This window comes from Phyllobates terribilis, unplaced genomic scaffold (genome assembly GCF_046119375.1).
Source record: "Phyllobates terribilis strain yellow unplaced genomic scaffold, ASM4611937v1 Scaffold_3__8_contigs__length_932513732, whole genome shotgun sequence".
NCBI classification, from domain to species: Eukaryota; Metazoa; Chordata; class Amphibia; order Anura; family Dendrobatidae; genus Phyllobates; species Phyllobates terribilis.
Window position 1 is genome coordinate 517,168,937 of NW_027362763.1, and position 19,703 is coordinate 517,188,639.

General features: G+C 42.0%; 1 protein-coding gene across 4 annotated transcripts in view; it reads left to right on the forward strand.

The window, feature by feature from the left end:
• Window positions 1-19,703, forward strand: part of TMEM200A (transmembrane protein 200A) — a 201,458-nt gene that overhangs the window by 126,100 nt on the left and 55,655 nt on the right. Inside the window, exon 3 of one of the 4 annotated variants that reach the window (XM_073673212.1) lies at window positions 14,931-15,097. The exons of the other annotated variants lie outside the window; for them this stretch is intronic. The gene's annotated coding sequence lies outside the window, so the exon portion shown is untranslated. The remainder of the gene's footprint in view (window positions 1-14,930; window positions 15,098-19,703) is intronic. 4 annotated transcript variants of the gene reach the window in all.

A 19,703-nucleotide genomic window follows, 5' to 3' on the forward strand; every position in this document is an offset into this window, starting at 1 on the left:
TTTGACGTGTTTTTTATTATTTTTTTTACGGTATTTGCCAAACGGAATAAATAATGTGCCAGTTTTATAGAGCGGGTCATTCTGGATGCAGCAACACCAATTATGTGTACTTTTTTTGTTTAATTTTGTTTTATCACAATTGCTGCGTTTTGAGTGGCAAAACAGCTTTCATGATTTGTGCACTTTTTTGTGTGTTTTTTTTACTTTTTTTAAAAAAAGCATTCTTTATTTAAGTAAATAGAACAGAAGCAAATAACATCAGTGCAACATATGGAATTATAGACAAGGAAATTGAGATATCATAACAATATCAATAAAAAGACAATAGTATCTCAATGGAACAAATCAAGGCACGTGAAACAATATATAACAAGACAAATACAAAACTAAAGCTAGTATACCTAGACAACAAGAGACCTAAGCTAGGAAAATGAATAATATCTGCAAGGGAGCATAATGTATGAGAGACATCACGTACCAAAACAAAGTTATGTGTGTTGCGGCGCGTTGGCAAGATTAATAAACAACCTGAATGAGGTAGGAGATAAACAGTAATGGGAAGGAGAAGGAGGTGCTCAAGATATGACAGAATAAGTAGTAGTTATTTTTAACCCACAAAGCCGCTAAACCGTCCATGTAGGTTTCCAGGGAAACCAAACCTCAAGAAAATGGGAATGCCAGGAAGTCTCCCAGCTGGTGAGCTCCTCCAACCGCCTAATCATGTCAACCTTATTGTTTTTTTTTTACTTTTTGACATATTATATTTTACTTTTTTTTACTTTTTTACTTAGTCCTACTATGGGACATGTATAATTTTTTTTTTAATCACTGGTTTGATACACCGGTACTCGTGTACTACAGTGCATGAGACTATCAGTGTCTCATTGACTCAGCCTGTGAAACCTAGCTTACAGCTGGATCTTACAAGCCACCATACCCTGAGGTCATCACATGACTTCAGGGTACCATGGTAACCATTGGGACCTGCAATTTTTATCTCGGGGGTCCAGTGGTTACTAAGAGGGATCTTATGACCCCCTTTCAACAGCTTAAATACTTCTATCACGATTGACAGCGGTATTTAAGGAGTTACTCGGCCTTGATCAGATGCAAAACCCAATCTGATACTGCAGGGTGTCAGCTGTCAGATACAGGTGACACCCACGGAAATTGCCGCCGGGTGGCTCTATTCCCTTATTTCCGATCGACCCCTTTACGACCGCCGTTTTAATGCGTCTTGGCGGTCGTAAAGGGGTTACGTTAGAATATTTGCTGTGTATGTTTACATTGCACGTTGCATCAAAATCTTAAAAAAAATATATAAATTTAACAAATTAAAACAAATCAGGTACATACAGTACAGACCAAAAGTTTGGACACACCTTCTCATTTAAAGATTTTTCTTTATTTTCATGACTATGAAAATTGTACATTCACACTGAAGGCATCAAAACTATGAATTAACACATGTGGAATTATATACTTAACAAAAAAGTGTGAAACAACTGAAAATATGTCTTATATTCTAGGTTCTTCAAAGTAGCCACCTTTTGCTTTGATGACTGCTTTGCACACTCTTGATGAGCTTCAAGAGGTAGTCACCGGAAATGGTCTTCCAACAATCTTGAAGGAGTTCCCAGAGATGCTTAGCACTTGTTGGCCATTTTGCCTTCACTCTGCGGTCCAGCTCACCCCAAACCATCTCGATTGGGTTCAGGTCTGGTGACTGTGGAGGCCAGGTCATCTGGCGGAGCACCCCATCACGCTCCTTCTTGGTCAAATAGCCCTTACACAGCCTGGAGGTGTGTTTGGCGTCATTGTCCTGTTGAAAAATAAATGATGGTCCAACTAAACGCAAACCGGATGAAATAGCATGCCACTGCAAGATGCTGTGGTAGCCATGCTGGTTCAGTATGCCTTCAATTTTGAATAACTCCCCAACAGTGTCATCGGCAAAGCACCCCCACACCATCACACCTCCTCCTCCATGCTTCATGGTGGGAACCAGGCATGTAGAATCCATCCGTTCACCTTTTCTGCGTCGCACAAAGACACGGTGGTTGAAACCAAAGATCTCAAATTTGGACTCATCAGACCAAAGCACAGATTTCGACTTGTCTAATGTCCATTCCTTGTGTTCTTTAGCGCAAACAAGTCCCTTCTGCTTGTTACCTGTCCTTAGCAGTGGTTTCCTAGCAGCTATTTTACCATGAAGGCCTGCTGCACAAAGTCTCCTCTTAACAGTTGTTGAAGAGATGTTTCTGCTGCTAGAACTCTGTGTGGCATTGACCTGGTCTCTAATCTGAGCTGCTATTAACCTGCGATTTCTGAGGCTGGTGACTCGGATAAACTTATCCTCAGAAGCAGACGTGACTCTTGGTCTTCCTTTCCTGGGGCGGTCCTCATGTGAGACAGTTTCTTTGTAGCGCTTGATGGTTTTTGCAACTGCACTTGGGGACACATTCAATTTTTCGGACTGACTAACTATTATTTCTTAAAGTAATGATGGCCACTCATTTTTCTTTACTTAGCTGCTTTTTTCTTGCCATAATACAAATGCTAACAGTCTATTCAGTAGGACTATCAGCTGTGTATCCACCAGACTTCTGCACAACACAACTGATGGTCCCAACCCCATTTATAAGGCAAGAAATCCCACTTATTAAACCTGACAGGGCACACCTGTGAAGTGAAAACCATTTCCGGTGACTACCTCTTGAAGCTCATCAAGAGAATGTCAAGAGTGTGCAAAGCAGTCATCAAAGCAAAAGGTGGCTACTTTGAAGAACCTAGAATATAAGACATATTTTCAGTTGTTTCACACTTTTTTGTTAAGTATATAATTCCACATGTGTTAATTCATAGTTTTGATGCCTTCAGTGTGAATGTACAATTTTCAAAGTCATGAAAAGACAAAAAAATCTTTAAATGAGAAGGTATGTCCAAACTTTTGGTCTGTACTGTATTTGGCATCATTATTATTATTATTATTTTTAAGTTTGTGAACGTTTAGAAAAGATTGAATCTTTTGGCAAATGTTTGCCAAATCGTCGCTACACTAATTGCCTTGAAAAGATGTGTGTAAAACTCTGGGTTCTCTTAGGACCGTGTCAAATCCCTTTCAATGTCTTTAACGTGAATGTATGGATGTGTACTCCATACCCTGTTCCTGTCCCTGAAGATAACAACCGCACTGTGTGTATAGTGTTATGAGGATTTATATGTAATAGTGATCTGTGTCTTATTTAACCCCTTTCCAACCCTTGACGTCTTAGTACGCACATTTGCGTACCCCCCGTTCAGTGAGGGCTGCTGCGCTGAGCCCTCACTGAACCGAGCACATGTCAGCTGATTCTTACAGCTGACATGTGCCCGCAACAGCCGCGGGTAGAATCGCGATCCACCCGCGGCTGTTAACATGTTAAATGTCGCTGTCAATCTCCGACAGCGGCATTTAACGCGCGCTTCCGGGTTGCGCGTCATAAGCCCCGCCCATCGGCGACCCGTCACGTGATCGCGGGTCACCGATGGGTGGGCATGACAACCCAGGGTCTGCAGCAGACGCCTGTGGTTGTCATGATCTGGTCGCTATGAGCGCCACCTAGTGGTTGGCGCTCATAGCACAGGACCATTTCTGCTGCATGCAGAGGATCTGCTCGTCCCCTGTATGTAGCAGAGACGATCAGACAACTGCTGCTTCTAGTCTCCTATGGAGACTATTGAAGCATGCAGTAAGTGAAAAAAAAAGTTTTTAAAAATATAAAAAAAATTAAAAAAATATAAAAAGTTTAAATCACCCCCTTTCACCCCATTCAAAATAAAATATATATATAAAAAAAAAACCTACATAGACATATTTGGTATCGCCGCGTTCAGAATCGCCCCATCTATCAATATAAAAAAAGAATTAATCCAATCGGTAAACGGTGTAACGAGAAAAAAATTCTAAACACCGGAATTACGTTTTTTCTACCCCAAAATGATATCAATAAAAACATCAGCCCGGCGCGCAAAAATAAGCCCTCACCCAGCCCCAGATCACGAAAAATTGAGACGCTACAGGTCTCAGAAAATGGTGCTATTTTTTTTTTTTTTTTTACCAAATTTTGGATTTTGTTTTCACCACTTAAATATGAAAGAACCTATACATGTTTGGTGTCTACGAACTCGTAATGACCTGGAGAATAAGAATGGCAGGTCAGTTTTAGCATTCAGTGAACGCGGTAAAAAAAATAAATAAAAAACAACTGTTGTATTGCACTTTTTTTGCAATTTTACCGCACTTGGAATTTTTTCCCCGTTTTACCGTACACGATATGGTAAAACTAGTAATGGCGTTGAAAAGTATAACTCGTCCCGCAAAAAATAAGCCCTCACACGGCCATATTGACCAAAAAGTAAAAACGCTATGGCTCTGGGAACAAGGGGAGCAAAAAACGAAAAAGCAAAAACGACAAAACCCAAGGTTGCGAAAGGGTTAATGTATTTTGATAATGTACAGCATATGAGTAATGTAAAGCGTTATTGTAGAAGTGTATACTGCAGGATAAGCATAGGATTAGCTTTGGATAGCATAAGTATGGTTAATATAGTGATTGGTTTGGCAACAGTATATGATATAGGATAGGAACAATAGGTTTAGTCTATAAGATAGGAAATATTTAACAATAGAACTAGCCCAGTGGGTGGGAGCTAGTGGAGATAAAAAGGGGGGCACTTCCTGTTATTGCAGGAGTTAAGAATGGTGTAATGCACACGCCCGGGCTCAGCGGCGTGTGCGTGTGATTCCACTGGACCGTGCCGGAGAGTGAATGCCTGGAGGGGCTTAACTAGTTATTTACCCGATCCGACCAGGGTCGCACGACGGCATACGATGCCAGTGCACCAAGGAGGAACCGAGCAGAGGGACCAGGTGCTACTCCAGGACAGACCCCGGACACGGCTGTTGACCCACACAGGGGAATACAGGAACAAACAGGTTAGGCTGGCACACAAACTGGTGGGTATAGGCAGGCACGACTGGTATGCAGGCAGGCGGGTATGCAGGCAGGGGGGTACAGGCACTAGCAGGTAGGAACACAGGCGGGATAGGACCCAGTACACACTGGGACTCAGGAACAGAACCACAGATGTGGCGGACAAACACAGCTGAGTAAGGCCGCCCAGAGTGGTGAGCGAGAGCAGGGCAAGACGAGACCGCCAAGAGCGGTGAGCGAGAGTAGAGCAGGACGAGGCCGCCTGGAGCGGTGAGCGAGAGTAGAGCAGGACAAGGCCGCCTGGAGCGGTGAGCAAGAGTAGAGCAGGACGAGGCCGCCTGGAGCGGTGAGCAAGAGTAGAGCAGGACGAGGCCGCCTGGAGCGGTGAGCAAGAGTAGAGCAGGACGAGGCCGCCTGGAGCGGTGAGCAAGAGTAGAGCAGGACGAGGCCGCCTGGAGTGGTGAGCAAGAGTAGAGCAGGACGAGGCCGTCTGGAGCGGTGTGCAAGAGTAGTCAGAGCGGAGAGAGACTGCCGGAGCAGTGAGCAAAGGGTCAGAGCGGAGCGAGACTGCCGGAGCAGTGAGCAAAGGGTCAGAGCGGAGCGAGACTGCCGGAGCAGTGAGCAAAGGGTCAGAGCGGAGCGAGACTGCTGGAGCAGTGAGCAAAGGGTCAGAGCGGAGCAAGACTGCCGGAGCAGTGAGCAAAGGTTCAGAGCAGAGCGGAGCGAGACTGCTGGAGCAGTGAGCAAAGGGTCAGAGTGGAGCAAGACTGCCAGAGCAGTGAGCAAAGGGTCAGAGAGGAGCAAGACTGCCGGAGCAGTGAGCAAAGGGTCAGAGCAGAGCAAGACTGCCGGAGCAGTGAGCAAAGGGTCAGAGCAGGCCAGAACCGCCAGAGCGGTGAGCAAAGGCAGAGGAGGCTAGAACCGCCGGAGCAGTGAGCAAAGCAGAGGAGGCTAGAACCGCCAGAGCGGTGAGCAAGGCAGAGCAGGCTAGAACCGCCGGAGCGGTGAGCAAGGCAGAGCAGGCTAGAACCGCCAGAGCGGTGAGCAAGGCAGAGCAGGGGGGACAGGGCTCTATACACACGGATCAGGCAGGAAGGGAAAGGCAGAACCAGATACCCACAAGGTACTTACAGTGAAGTAGCGAGTGGACCACTAACTCACAAACGGAAGTACAGTAACAACGAGCAGGAGTTAGGTACGAGTTCAGACTCTGCAGAAAAAGGAAAGGTACGGACATAGAGAAACACAGGAAACAGGCTAGAAGAGTATACAGACAAGAACAGACACAGTAGCAAGATACAGGAGCGGGTCTAGGTATGCAGCCCCTAGAAGGCGGGAGGAACAGGCTAGGAGCGTGTTCAGACAGGACAGACAAGATACAGGAGCGGGTCTAGGTATGCGGCCCCTAGAAGGCGGAACGAACAGGCAAGGAGCGTGTTCAGACAGGCCTGGAAATACAGCCTCCAGGAAGGGCAGGCAAGCAAACACAGAAGGGGACCTGGCACATTCAGAGTGAAAGAGCACACTGAATGAAACACAATGCTCAGGCAGGGATTCATGGGAGGAGCTGGGTTAAATACCAGGTGACAGACAGCAATAGGCTGAGGACGCACAAGGGGTGTGCCCGCAGCAGGTAAAAGAAACAGGAAGTGATCGGGCGCCGCCCTTAAGCAGCAGAAACAGAGGCAAGCAGACAGCATGGAGGGAAGCCAGGCTAGCAGACTGGACTGGAGATCAAGTGCGCGCTCTTGCACAGTGGGAGATGGACCACTATGCAAGGACGCCGCCAGGTATGTTACAAATGGTTAGAGAAGTGCAGTGTTCAAGTCAAGTTCAGGTGTAGTGGGCTGCTAGGAGCAGCATGGGACAATCGTTTGAGGCAGTGGGAGGTCATATAGAGTTCACTGATGGATATTCCTTCAACGTCTAGAGCCTAGGGCTTGGGCCAGGTACCAAGGAGCGGGCCTTGGTCTTCTGACATCACAAGGCAAGTGGAATTATGTGAGGGGGAGATGGCTAGTTACGGATGCACTGCTGGAGTGGACAGCTAATCCCTGGGGCTGATGGAGTCAGCGGGCTTGGGGATAGCCAGGACAATGGGTGGCAAGGCTAAAGAGGTATTGTACTAAGGAAGGAAGATATGTGAATTGATGTGCCCTATCCCACATGTCACCACCTGATGAACTTGAACTGATCAGTAAACGTTTGCCTGTTGTAAAGCACTTGGTATCCCCTGAATTGTGTGCGGCGGCTCCTGAAGACAGAAGCATGGAGACAGCGGAGGCCTGCGGCCTACAAGTGAGTGTTATGCACTACACTCCTGACGGCATACTGGGACTGGGACACAGTTTGTCTGTAAAGTTGACGCATCCCCTGGGGCCATGGGGTACTCGGTAGCCGGGCCGGTCCTGTATTGGGGTAGTCACGGTGGCGTGACCCGGTCCGTGGCCCAGGGTGGTCAATAAATAAAGAAAAGAGGGGAATAAAGTTTAGGGGATAAAGTTTCGTGACGCCACCCGTGGTATGCGGCTATAGGTGGCCGCCGCTGCTGTTCAGATCCACTGGGGCTGTTGGTGACGCAGCAGTGATGGTTCAGCTCTCTACGGGTAGAACTTAGCCCCTGGGCAGTTAAATAGAGGATCTTGATATTGGTGTTGTAGTGCAAGGCAGGTGATGCAGCAATTAAGTCAAGGACACAGCGGGTTGGGTGCTGTCTTCAAGTGTTTACTCACAGTTTTTATGGTGTTCCAGATTACAACTGCCAGCAGGTTATAACAGCCCACCGAATCCTGTGTCCTCCGGGGAAGTGATCCAGCCAACTCTCAGATAGCTTGGGTGTTCTTGATCGGGACCCCCTTCTTATGTACCTTCCCGGGTCGTCTCTCTGCGCTGGCTCTCGCCCTCTTGCCCTGCACCTCACAGACAGTGTCCCAAGCCAGTGGCCGTGGGCCTTGTCGGGCGATGTCCTCCCTGTCCCCTTGGTCCTATATAGCCACTTTTTCAGCGAATGTGTGTGGTTTTTGGCTATGGCACATAGAGATACCGCAGCCTCCGGTTTGCTAGCTGAGTCTTGTAGTCCTCCACTAGTCTGGGGCCGATCCCCTACTGTGACATGATCCCTTAATGGTTAGCGTGAACTCGGGTGCACGGGTAGACACCGCACTTCCCTTGCCCCTAAGATCCTTTCTCTCTCTGGAGCCCTCCTCACTGCTCTGGTCCTCTCTCACTGGGTCTGGACCCAGGACTGGAACTGAACTGCTCACCTAAACTACTTCCTCCACCCACCTCCTCTACATAGTTCCACCTTCCAGAAGGGACCGGCTCTGTGCTCTCCCTTAGGAGCAATCCGGACCTTTCCTAATGGAGTGGTGTGGTGTTGGATGTGAGTGGGTGGGTCCCGGGTAGTGCTCCCTCCTTACTTGAGAGTGGGATACCACACCTCTGGCTGAAATGCAATACCTCTGTGGCAACTGGACCCGCAGGGGCTCCACAAAAGTGCCATAGCAAAACTGAACAGCAGCTCGGTCATGACTATCGCTCTGTCGCACACCATTACGTCACCATAGAACTAGACCATAGAAATGGATCTCACCATAGAAATGGATTATAGAAATGGATGGTGGCTGGTAGTAACCAACAGCCCATTTAATAACACAGTGTACTAACAGACTTTTCATGTTTTCTAATTTAAAAACGGTCAAAAGATTATCTCTCTTGTTCATCAGATTGTTCTGTACAGAACACTGACTCAAATTTACGGAGTCGCTGTTAGAGGTAACATCGTCCTGCTGTAACTGAGACGAGTAATGTACCATATAATCCATAATGTTCTCTGCTTCCTCACCACTATAATTCGCTTGCTAGAGGTCAAGGAGGCCAGTTATAGCCTGCATTTTGTAGTATTACTGCCTGGATGGCTGATGCTAGTGTTGGTGGTGCTTCTACTGCTGCTAGCAGCTCCCACATTCTTAGCGATGGTACAACACTATAGCTTTTGTGAACCCCAATTCTTCAGCCCTTGACAAGAAGGATGTAATAAGAAATTCTAGATAGACTAGCAAAATGTAGGCTGCAGTTCAGGTGGTAGCTATGTAGGTACAGGTGCAGAATGAAAAATGTAGCAGCAAGCTACAATACAGACATGGCATGCTTTGGTGGTTAACTTGGACTGACAAAAACAGGTGTGCAAAAATAGACATACACAGTAAAATGTCTAAATGTTTTTAATTGTTTTGCTATTTTTTAACAAAATTAAAGCTTCTTTCCAAAAATAACAAAGCAAGAAATGCACGGTATGTATAAGACCAATAGGCAGCACCTACAACAGGGTGCTTTATTGATGTGGCATGTACGGATCTAAAATTTGAATAGCTAGAGTATATACACAAATGATGTATTTTAGACATCAGTGTTTCCACATTGCTTTTGAAGCAGAAGACGTTTCAGGCAGAAAACGATGGTGTCTTCCTCAGAGCATCTTTTCTAATGTCCTCTTGGTCGTCCTTTGCGGTGGCATTACCGAGTTTTTTAATTCCATATATAACAGAGTGATGGCTTTCAAGCTGAAGCTGTCAGATGAATGGACCACTCACTTTTCTAGTTGCTTTATAGATTTCAAAGCCTGATAAAAGAAGTGAAATAAGAATGAACATATGCACAGCATGTCATTATTGACAATGCTGTTCTTTTTGCCATTTTTTAGCACTTTTGAAGGATTGTTCCAGATAGAATTTGCCTGAAAAAACCCTGTGTGCATGTATGCACAGATATGCAAAAAAAATAGTTTAAGACACGCATCCTTTATGAGGTAGACAGTCACAATTTAGGGAATTTTCTTTTGTATTTAAAATAAAAACAATTATTCCCTTCTTCAGGATAACAATTCCACAAGAAAGCAAATAATAATTGCAGTCACTTGTGGCAAACAAGCACACCATTTGACATTAATTTCAGATTTTTTGGAGGGAGGGGAGGGGGGGGTTGAAAAATATTATGCTGACTTGCCTCTGCTTTATAGTGCATTAAAAGCAATATGTTACTAGGTTCTTGCCAAGTAATCTGATGGCATCATGATGTAGGGGAAGACACCCTGATTCAAACAATTTGTCACTTACTGTGTGCTTGCTGTAGTTTTGTTAAAATGACTGTTAAATCAGCAGGATATTATCACTAGAGTACTAGTAAACCTGCTGCTATGTAGTTCTCCATATTCATTTGCTCTGTGTTTCACTGTCCCCATCATTGACTAGCAGCTTTCTGCCTCTGCATAGTGTATACAGAAATCTGTTATTAAGTAGTGTGGGTTGAGTTATATAGAGTTCAGCATACAGAGAGCTTGTAGATCTGCAGCAGATAAAAATGTGAAATCTACAGTAAGCAGCCTTGTAAGTGATGCACTGGAATCAGTGTCTCTGTCCCTACATCATGCTACTCTCAGGTTAGCAAAAACCTAGTGACAGATTCCCTTTAACAATGAAAAAAAAAGTCTAATTGTAATTTAAATGCAGCAGCACAAATGCTAGTAGCTACACCATATCAGTGATTAATCATACGGAGTCTGGCACGAATGCTGGCACCTCTTTTATCTATCACTCCCCTTGTCAATTGACTCTTTGTATATATTCCCAGACAACTACTCTTATCTTGAGTATTGGTCCAATATTTATTTTTAAGTCTGTATTTGCTGAGTTGTGTGTTCTGACAAACTGTCACTATTCCAAAATCACTCCAAAATGGCTGCTGCATTCAAAGTCTAGGCTTTTATACAGGCTAAGATAGTCCCTCCTGATTGACTGCACTATACCATGTGATATGATAGCTGAAAGGAATTATATGGAAGCCCACATGGTCATACCTAGGGTTTTGTCAGCGTTCTGTGACTGATGCAATTTCTTGCAATGTGTAAAATGCACCTGGCATTTTTTTGGCAATTCACAATAATTATTATTCAGCAAATTGTTTAAATTTCCCTGGTAACTTTGAATTTCATAAAATTTGACTCATTCTATTCACATTGCATTGATTTGTTCATCTTTATGAACATTGCTATTCCAGAAGTTTATCAACAGACTAAAAATCAATGAAAACTTGAGCTGAAGGAGCATTTCATAGTTTGGAAACACATGGGACTCCAGAAAACAAAGCTGTTGACTGGAAACATTGTGACATTTATTACTTTCTCTCAAGTTGGCACTTGACGTTTATGCCAACTGTACCGTATTTTATGAATGTAGCTTTTCAGTATAAAGCCAAATACTTTTTTTAGTTCAGAAATTCTGTTTTATTCGGTCGACATTCTATATAAGAATTATTTTATTCAAATAATAAGTCTATTCACAAAAGCAAAAAATCTATTACATGTAATCAAAAAAGTGAAAAGAAGAACAAGATTTGCTCACATTTTATGTGTAATTTGCTTTTTAAAAAGGCTTTGAAATAGATCATTGAGATTCTATGGAATACCTGTCACATTCTCTATGTTTATTTTAAAAAGGATATTGTGATAGTGGATTTAATCTGTGCTGCTGAACTTCCAGTCAAAGATCCATGGGCCAAAGGACACAGTGGGGTGTAAAAGTTTGGGCACTCATAGTCAAAATTACTGTTATTGTGAACAGTTAAGCAAGTTGAAGATGAAATGATCTCTAAAAGGCCTAAAGTTAAAGACGACACATTTCCTTTGTATTTTAGGCAAAAAAATATGTATATTGTAATTTTTCTACATTTTAAAAATTACAAAAAAGAAAATTGACCGATGCAAAAGTTTGGGCACCCTGCATGGTTAGTACCTAATAGCACCCCCTTTTGAAAGTATCACAGCTTGTAAACACTTTTTGTAGCCAGACAAGAGTCTTTCATTTCTTATTTGAGGAATTTTCATCCATTCTTCCTTGGAAAATTCTTCTAGTTCTGTGAGATTCCTGGGTCGTCTTGCATGCACTGCTATTTTGAGGTCTAGCCACAGATTTTCAATGACGTTCAGATCACAAGACTGTGAGGGTCATTGTAAAACCTTCATCTTGTGCCTTTTGAAGTAGTCTTTTGTGGATTTTGGCATGTGTTTATGATCATTATCCATTTGTAGAAGCCATCCTCATTTCAACTTCAGCTTTTTTGCAGATGGTGTTATATGTGCATCAAGAATAAGTGGAAATTTCATTGAATCCATTCTTTCCTCTACCCATGAAATGTTCCCCTTGCCATTGGCTGCAACACAACCCCACAGCATGATTGATCCACCCCCATGCTTAATGGTTGGCGAGATGTTCTTTTACTGAAATTCTGTGCCCTTTTTTTCTCCACACATACCTTTGATCATTGTGATCAAAAGAGTTTTATTTTAACCTCATCTGTCCACAGGAATTCTTTCCAAAATGCATCAGGCTGGTTTAGATGTTCTTTTGCATACTTCTGACCCTGAATTTTATGATGAGGTTGCAGGAGAGGTTTTCTTTTGATGACTCTTCCATGATGGCCATATTTGTGCAGGTGTCTCTGAACAGTAGAACAGTGTACCACAACTTCAGAGTCTGCTAAATCTTTCTGAAGTTTTTTTGCAGTCAAAAGGGGGTTCTGATTTGCCTCTATTGCAATCCTACAAGCAGCTCTCACTGAAATTTTGCTTATTCTTCCAGACCTTATCTTGATCTCCATTATTCCTGTTAACTACCATTTCTTAATTTCATTTCGAACTGAGTCAAGGGCTACTTGAAAATGCTTTGCTATCTTGTTTTAGCCTTCTTCCGCTTTGTGGGCTTCCCCCATTTTCATTTTCAGAGTGCTAGGCATCTGCTTATGAGAACCCATGGCTGCTGTTTTTTAGCGCAAGGTTAGAGGAGGCTGGGTTTTATAAAGTTGGGAAATTTGCATCACCTGGCCTTTCCTAACAATGATAGGTAACAAGTCATAACCCTAACAGTCTAATTAAGGTCTGAAAGCTTAGTCAAAGTTATCTAAGTACACAAATCTCCAAGGTTGCCCAAACTTTTGCATCATGCTGATGGCTGGACATATATTCCAATGGATGCTGAGGGATCAATGGGCCTATGCTGTACCTCTACATGCCTCTCAAATTGAGACTTAATGAGACTTTTCCCTCATAGGTCCGTATAGATTCTGCCATGTTCCACTGCATGCCGTATGCATGTAGAGAGATGCATGGTGTGTGATGCAAAGGGAGAGGTGGGGAAACAGATAAAAGGGGAGCCCTGATGATAGGGACAGGGATAAGATGGTGTCCCCCAAACACTCACCTAATGCCAAACCCTGCGCTCCCTATCGCTCTCAACGGGTCCTTCCCCCCATGCGCCTTTACATAGCCTAAACCCTGGCTGACCCTGGGCCTAGCCCTGGAGAGTGAAAAGGACAGCATGACACTACTTTTATTACTATGATAAGCCAACACAGGGAAAGAGACAGACAGAGGAAAACACACAAACAAATGGAACGCCACCGGTATAAAAAGGAACACAACAGCTTCTCCAGAAACACCTCCAGAGAAATAAGGCACAGGATAGAAACTATAGCTGGCAAGGGAGGAAGCAAGGAGAGGGTTTAACTAATTAAAGGGGAGTAGTCTCAATATGCCGCAGATGACGCAGGAGCCAATGGAAAACTCAGCAGAGTTTAAACAAGGAATTATTAACCCCTTCCACACCACAAGAAACCATAAACCTGTTTAACTCGTGAATGGCCGTGCAGATACCAAAGAGGTCCTGTGATCAGCTAAACGCTGTGATTTTCTGATCCCAGAAGCACCACAGGTCCCAGCAGGGTGTGGCACATTCCTGACAATATCGGTTGTATTGTTTTTTGTGTGAAATACTATGCCATACGAAGGCACTATACATTGGCAAATAGAGTGCCTAACCCAGAACTGGAGGGATTCCTTTTGTTGGCCAACAGGTTCTGTAAACATGGGTTTTTTGTATGTACAACGCCAATGGATTCCTATCTTGTCAGATGAAAATGTCACGGCATGAATTTACTTCTTACATGGCAGTTAACATCACAGACCAGATACTGTACTATTAAAAAGTACATGAATATAGCCTTAAATCTCAGTCTCAGTGCTTCATACTCCAAGTGGGAGGTGTGACTTAATCCAATGATGAAGGCTGGTATTTCTACAATCCCCTAAAGCTCTAATGCTTAGCATTCGACTGATACAAGGAATGTAGGTCAATGCCAGCTGTTTGCTGAATATAGGTATTTACATTTTATCTCACTTTTAACACATTCCTCTTTGAATAACATACAGAGTGAAAATAGTATCCTCAGCCGATTACACATGGAGTAGATTATAATTAAAATTAATAAGTGGAGTGATGTAATACAGCCTTGTCTGGGAGGAAGAATAGAATTAATGCGCAGAAAAAAACTACAGACATTAAAATAATAACAATGGGATATACTGTAGATTAACAGCTAATATTTTGACCAACAAGTTTTAAGCTATATTCTCAAACTACAGTACTGATACAGTAGTAATAAAAACATATTTGACTCCTTTTAGATGTCTTTAATTTATTACATTTTTTACATAGAATGATTTTTATCTCTATTTACATTTGTAGCCATGTTTCTTGTCAGGCGTTTAAAGGTGGCGACAGAATGTAGCTCATCCTGAAGATTTTAAACTTCTGATAGGAGAAATGACCAACATAATCCACAACTCTTTACAGAAATTGACTTCATGGTTTGAATTATCCCAAGATATGTGGCATACACTGCTGATTTTGCAAGTTTTCCTACCTACAAAGAATGGAGAGGTCTGTCATTTTTATCGTAGGTACACTTCAACTGTGAAAGACAGAATCTAAAATAAAATCCAGAAAATCACATTATATGATTTTAACATAATTAATTTGCATTTTATTGCATGAAATAAGTATTTGATACAATAGAAAAACAAAACTTAATATTTGGTACAGAAACCTTTGTTTGCAATTACAGAGGTCAGTCGTTCCCTGTAGATCTTGACCAAGTTTGCACACGCTGCAGCAGGGACTTTGGCCCACTCCTCCATACAGATCTTCTCCAGATCTTTCAGATATCGGGACTGTCGCTGGGCAACATGGCATTTCAGCTCATTTATCCGCTGCCGGGATCCCTTTATCGAGGTACTACTACATGAAGACACATGAAATGCATTTAGAGACTTTGCCTTCAGTCTGTGTGGTTGTATATGATTGTGTACTTGTATATATTGTGCATTGTATTTGATTTAATACAATCGTTAGTGGCATGGGCATAATCCTTTATATTGATTGACCAGACATAAAATAACTTGACTAATCCATAAGTACTGCAATTCAATTTTTGTCACATTATTTACCGTTGCACATGGGCAATATATGAGACATTTTTCAGAGAATACATTTTTTTTGTTTTCCACGGCAACCAATGAGACTTGTCTTTCATTTTAGCTGGACGGGAAGAATGAAAGATGTACTTTCTTTGCTATGAGCAACAAGAACACCTTTCTGTCTGTTGGGCTTTGGTACATAGATCCTTCAGTATTCTTTACCAACTGATAATGTGTTATTGATTTGAAGAATGTAGAAATCTTGATGTATTCATTTTTGATCAATAGAAGAGTTCCCGCTGAGAATATGTTAGCTAGCTGCTTTTCATATTCATCTTTTTATTTCACAGCTTTTTCAGTTCAGTAGCAGAAGAAATAAGCGAAAGCAAGAAAGGCACCTGGCCATGCGGAAAATCTAAAATGACTCATCGAATAAGTAATCCTAAGAAAACATTTCCTTTTTGTAATAAGGGCAAATATGGTCAAGGATATTTTCATTGTTACAATTTCCCAAATGAGAATCTTCTCGATGAACTTTCCAGTTGGGTCCTCTTTTGGTTGTCTTTAAAAGATTGTTCTCATTATGACCAAGGTCAGACTATTGTATGAAAAATTGTCTAATTTTCATGCAGAAAACTCGGATGATTTTCATCCATATTATCATCTGTATTAGATTGGTGTTCCATCCGTGTTTCCACATTTTATGTCCTTATGCCATCATTGAGACATCTGTGTGGCATCAATATTTATTCATCAACATTTTAAAATCTACATAATTAGTTTGGTTAATAATGGCAATTAGATTTGGTCAGATTTATTTGAGTGGAATTTAATTCAATTCGAGTTTTGCAAAAATCCATATTCTCCAGAAAACTGTTTTTTTTTCGCTCTGCTTGAATTTAACATAGTGGCCGCTTGCTGGTCTCTTCATGCTCAGCCAGGGCTACTGGCTATAACCAGGCTGAGGACGTCTTTGTACTTGCTCATTGTAAGATTAAATCAATGTCATGATGTCACGACATATGCCACAATTGTACAATGTGCATTCTTAGCCGGAACTAGGCCATGATTAGGCTCAGGACATGCCTGCTCATATACACACGTGGTCAAAATTGTTGGTACCCCTCTTTTAATGAAAGAAAAACCCACACTGGTCACAGAAATAACTTGAATCTGACAAAAGTAATAATAAATTAAAAATCTATGAAAATGAACAAATGAAAGTCAGACATTGCTTTTCAACCCTGCTTCCACAGAATTTAAAAAAAAATTAAACTCATGAAATAGTCCTGGACAGAAATGATGGTACCCCTGAAAATAATGTGACAAAAGGGACATGTTAAATCAAGTTGTGTCCACTAATTAGCTTCACGGGTGTCTACAATCTTGTAAACAGTCAGTGGGCCTATACATAGGGCTACAGATACTCCCTGTGCTGTTAAGTGACATGGTGTGTACCACACTCAACATGGACCAGAGGAAGCAAAGGAAAGAGTTGTCTCAGGAGATTAGAAAGAAAATTATAGACAAGCATGTTAAAGGTAAAGGTTATAAGACCATCTCCAAGCAGCTTGATGTTCCTGTGACTACAGTTGCACATATTATTTAGAAATTTAAGATCCATGGGACTGTAGATAATCTTCCTGGACGTGGAGCAAAATTGATGATAAATCAAAGAGACAGATAATACGAATTGTAGCAAAAGAGCCCAGGAAAACCTCTAAAATGATTAAAAGTGAACTTCAAGCTCAAGGAACATCAGTGTCAGTTCGCACCATCCCATCATTGTTTGATCCAAAGTGGACTTCATGGGAGACGACCAAGGAGAACACCATTGTTGAAAAAAATCATTAAAAAGCCAGACTGGAATTTGCCAAACTACATGTTGACAAGCCACAAAGCTTCTGGGAGAATGTCCTATGGACAAAGGAGACAAAAATGGAAGTTTTTGACAAGGCACATCAGCTCTATGTTCACAGATGGAAAAATTAAGCATATCAAGAAAAGAACACTGTCCCTACTGTGAAACATGGAGGAGGCTCTGTTATGTTCTGGGGCTGCTTTGCTGCATCTGGCACATCTGTCTTGAATCTGTGCTGGGTACAATGAAATCTCAAGACTATCAAGGGATTCTAGAGAGAAGTGTGCTGCCCTGTGTCAGAAAGCTTGGTCTCAGTCGCAGGTCATGGGTCTTGCAAAGGGATAATGACCCAAAACTACAGCTAAAAACACCCAGGAATGGCTAAGAGGAAAACATTAGACTATTCTGAAGTGGCCTTCTATGAGCCCTGACCTAAATCCTATTGAGCATCTTTGGAAAGAGCTGAAACATGCTGTCTGGAAAAGGTAACCTTCAAACACGAGACAACTGGAGCATTTTGCTCATGAGGAGTGGGCCAAAATACCTGTTTAGAGGTGCAGAAGTCTCATTGACAGTTACAGGAATCGTTTGATTGCAGTGATTGCCTCAAAAGGTTGTTCAACAAAATATTAAGTTAAGGGTACCATCATTTCTGACTTTCATTTGTTCATTTTCATAGATTTTTAATTTATTATTTCTTTTGTCAGATTCAAGTTATTTCTGTGACCATTGTGGGTTTTTCTTTCATTAAACGAGGGGTACCAACAATTTTGACCACGTGTGTATATCAAGCACATCACCTTATAAATGCATGCACAAAGACATACTGGGCCTATTCACAGAAAAAAAGTCACAGCGTAATGTGAAGATACCTGACTTTTCAGTGCTCGTCGGTGGTGAGAAGATGCACCGAGGACCACATGGGGGACAGTAAGCAAAAGAGGAGAGCAGTGAGGTGAGCATTGGTTGTTTTTATTTCTTTCAACATCTTAAGTTTATTATGTTCTGGAATCTCTCCAGACCTCAGAGCATAACAAGGATCATTCAACCCACAGAAAATAAATTCACCGTGAATCGAATATCCCAGTAGAAGTTGCACATCTGGAGAATTTGAATCTTGTCATATTCTAGTTGCTTATATCTTATGAAAGTGTAACCATAAAAATCGGATGCTACCGTTTATGATTGATCTGTATGGGATATGATTTTTTAACAAACTTGTAGAGGTCAATCTTATCCAAGCTACGAAAAAGAATAGTGCATGCTGTAATTTTTTTCATCACTCAGACATTTGGTCTGTGTGAGAAAACTGTCATCTGAACAGCCAAATTGAATTACATTGGTCAGTGTGCTGTCCAATTTATACTCGGACAGCAAACGTTCATATTGTACGCTTATCTGAGCGAGCTCTAAGACTTAAAGGAGTTGTGCCACGAACAAAAGTACATTTTAATCAACAGATCTTGGAATAAAAATAAACTCCACAATTGAATGTGTTTAACCTCTTTACCCCCGATGGTGGTTTGCACGTTAATGACCAGGCCAATTTTTACAGTTCTGACCATTGTCACTTTATGAGGTAATTACTCTGGAACGCTTCAACGGATCCCACTGATTCTGTGATTGTTTTTTCTTGACATATTGTACTTCATGATAGTGGTAAATTTCTTTGATATCACTTGCGTTTATTTGTAAAAAATAACTGAAATTTGGCGAATATTTTGAAAATTTTGAAATTTTCAAACTTTGAATTTCCATGCCCTTAAATCAGAGAGATATGTCACACAAAATAGTTAATAAATAACATTTCCCACATGTCTACTTTACATCAGCACAATTTTGGAACCAAAATTTTTTTTGGTTAGGGAGCTACAGTGCTGGCCAAAAGTATTGGCACCCCTGCAATTCTGTCAGATAATACTCAGTTTCTTCCTGAAAATGATTGCAATCACAAATTCTTTGGTATTATTCTCTTCATTTAATTTGTCTTCAATGAAAAAAACACAAAAAGAATTGTCCTAAAGCCAAATTGGATATAATTCCACACCAAACCTAAAAAGGGGGTGGAGAAAAGTATTGGCACCCTTTGAAAAATCATGTGGTGCTTCTCTAATTCGTGTAATTAACAGCACCTGTAGCTTACCTGTAGCACCTAACAGGTGTTGGCAATAACAAAATCACACTTGCAGCCAGTTAACATGGATTAAAGTTTACTCAACCTCTGTCCTGTGTCCTTGTGTGTACCACATTGAGCATGGAGAAAAGAAAGAAGACCAGAGAACTGTCTGAGTACTTGAGAAACCAAATTGTGAGGAAGCATGAGCAATCTCAAGGCTACTAGTCCATCTCCAAAGACCTGAATGTTCCTGTGTCTTCCGTGCGCAGTGTCATAAAGAAGTTTAAAGCCCATGGCACTGTGGCTAACCTCCCTAGATGTGGACGGAAAAGAAAAATTGACGAGAGATTTCAACGCAAGATTGTGCGGATGGTGGATAAAGAACCTCGACTAACATCCAAACAAGTTCAAGCTGCCCTGCAGTCCGAGCGTACAACAGTGTCA